General features: G+C 56.8%; 2 non-coding genes across 2 annotated transcripts in view; both read right to left on the bottom strand.

Annotated features, from left to right (window-relative positions):
• The window catches only part of LOC145965974 (large subunit ribosomal RNA), a 4,073-nt gene extending 2,860 nt beyond the window's left edge, over window positions 1-1,213 (bottom strand). The window contains exon 1 of the ribosomal RNA XR_014436925.1: window positions 1-1,213. This exon is cut by the window's left edge and continues 2,860 nt beyond it. This is a non-coding gene — a ribosomal RNA (large subunit ribosomal RNA).
• Window positions 1,214-2,430: 1,217 nt separating this feature from the next.
• LOC145965973 (5.8S ribosomal RNA) overlaps window positions 2,431-2,500 on the bottom strand; it is a 155-nt gene continuing 85 nt past the window's right edge. Inside the window, exon 1 of the ribosomal RNA XR_014436924.1 lies at window positions 2,431-2,500. This exon is cut by the window's right edge and continues 85 nt beyond it. This is a non-coding gene — a ribosomal RNA (5.8S ribosomal RNA).

Here is a 2,500-nt window from a genome sequence, read left to right on the forward strand (position 1 = left end):
TCCGACGATCGATTTGCACGTCAGAATCGCTACGGACCTCCATCAGGGTTTCCCCTGACTTCGTCCTGACCAGGCATAGTTCACCATCTTTCGGGTCCCAACGTGTACGCTCTGGGTGCGCCTCTTCTCGCGTTGAGAACGAGACGCCCCGGGAGTGCGAGGCCGCATCGCGACGCGGCCCATCCTCCCTCGGTCGACGGCCAGGGCCGACCTTCACTTTCATTACGCCTTTAGGTCTCGCGACAAGTCCCAATGACTCGCGTACATGTTAGACTCCTTGGTCCGTGTTTCAAGACGGGTCCTAAGAGTACCCAAAGCAGTAGCGTCGCCGACCGGTATCCGTCCCCCGTGAGAGAGACGTTCGCAGGCCTGTCGAAGGTGATCCGTACTTTAACCAACAGCGGGCCAGGACCGGGGACGGCGCAAAGTCCGTAACCTCCGAGTACCGTGGCGCGCGCTTGCGACGGCCTCGACGCACCGTGTAGAAGTGCGGCCTGATACCTTGCGCGTACCGCCGAGCAGCCGGCCGGGCGACCGAGGGTTTGTCGCGTGCCGTTTTACCGGCGACGCGACAGTCACCGCACCCGGGCCGTAGACCGACACCCAGCGGGTCGCGACGTTCTACTTGGGGAGAAGTGCACGACGACGACAGCCGGACATCGGCGCACGGTAGCGTGCCCGCGCGCGAGCCGCGAGGACTCCGCGGGACATCGCCCACCGACGCGAAGCCAGCGCCGCTGACGATGAATCTCCCCGTTCGATCTTTTGGGTTTCTTAGGTTTACCCCTGAACGGTTTCACGTACTCTTGAACTCTCTCTTCAAAGTTCTTTTCAACTTTCCCTCACGGTACTTGTTCGCTATCGGTCTCGTGGTCGTATTTAGCCTTAGATGGAGTTTACCACCCACTTAGAGCTGCACTCTCAAGCAACCCGACTCTAAGGAGAGATCCTCCCGAGACGCGCACCGGTCGCTACGGGCCTGGCACCCTCTACGGGTAAGTGGCCCCATTCAAGATGGACTTGGACGCGACGCGACGCCTCGGGATAAGCGGATCCTCCCAAACACCACATTTCCCTGCGGCGGAACCGCGGGATTCGGTGCTGGGCTCTTTCCTGTTCGCTCGCCGCTACTGAGGAAATCCTAGTTAGTTTCTTTTCCTCCGCTTAATAATATGCTTAAATTCAGCGGGTAATCTCGCCTGCTCTGAGGTCGTCAGAGTTTTGTAGAGAAACTCTCTACAAAGTGATATAGAGAGATAGAGGGAGTGTGCGGTGGTGGAGTTATTGCGCTAAGTAGTATCATTATTGTTTGTTAACTACTACTATTGTTAGCGGTAACGCACCGACCGATATTGCGCGCGCGGCACAATCTAGTCTTGTTTCGCGGGGACGCGAGAGAGGAGATAGATATATTATAATATCGTTTTGCGCTTCTTTTCTTCCGTCCCTCTAACTTCCACGATTATAATAACACGGCGCGGCGTAATTATGATGCGCGCGCGCGCGTGTATATATATAACGGGCGCGGTATGGAATCGATTCGACGAGTACACGACGACGCGTGCCGGTCACAATCTTCGTTCGAAAATTTCGTGGACTCGGACACGCGGTCGGCTCGCGATTCATCCGCTTTTTTAAGGGTGGATTTCTCTCGCAATTTCTCTCCCTCCGCGTACCGCCGGACGACGACTGTGCGCGCGCCGCGGTTTCCCTTCTCCATATATTTTTACCGTAAGGTATCTCGCGCCGCGAGATAGGAGGCGAAGCCTCGCGTGTAATAAAAGGCGCGGTATCGCGCGAGCGCGCTGGCGCACCGAGAGACCGAGAGAGAGTCGCACAGCGCGACGACGCGATCGGAAGAGACAACGACGCGCTAGAAAGACGGACGCAGCAGAATGTGCTGCTGCGCCGCTTTCTTTTTGCATTTTATTCGCCAACTACGAGATCACTCGTAGAGAGCGAGATCATTCGAGTGTCGCGCGTCGTTCGTCGTCGTTCCTCTCGCTTAAACTTTTCGCATATTCTCTCGTGTGTCGTCGTTGTGTATATCTCCGCCGACAACTCTCTCCATATCATTCGACAGCCTCCGGGCGCCGCTCGCGCGCGCTTCGCTATCCTTTAAACGCTTTGTGCGTACACGCGCGCCTCTCTCCTCCTCTTTATAACTCCTCTCGCTGCACACACCTTCGGTGTCATTTCAGACGACGCCAATCGACGACGGCCTCTCGTCGAACCCGTCGCCAATACATACTGGGAGGGTGACAAAGAGGCTCTAGTCTCTCTCGGGCGAACGTCCAACGATCGCTCGTACGCCGTTTACGCAATGCGACGGGGGCACAGCGACGACAGCCGACGACATTTCGTCGTTTCACGGCTACGCCGTGGCTCGTCAGCTTGCGTAAGGGCGCAAGCAGTTTAGGTTTGTTAAAACGACCCTCAGCCAGGCGTGGTCCGGGAATTGTATCCGTGGACCGCAATGTGCGTTCGAAATGTCGATGTT

Source organism: Camponotus vicinus, unplaced genomic scaffold, assembly GCF_025532165.1.
Source record: "Camponotus vicinus isolate PSW18456_S1 unplaced genomic scaffold, iyCamVici1.0 SCAF_19, whole genome shotgun sequence".
NCBI lineage: Eukaryota > Metazoa > Arthropoda > Insecta > Hymenoptera > Formicidae > Camponotus > Camponotus vicinus.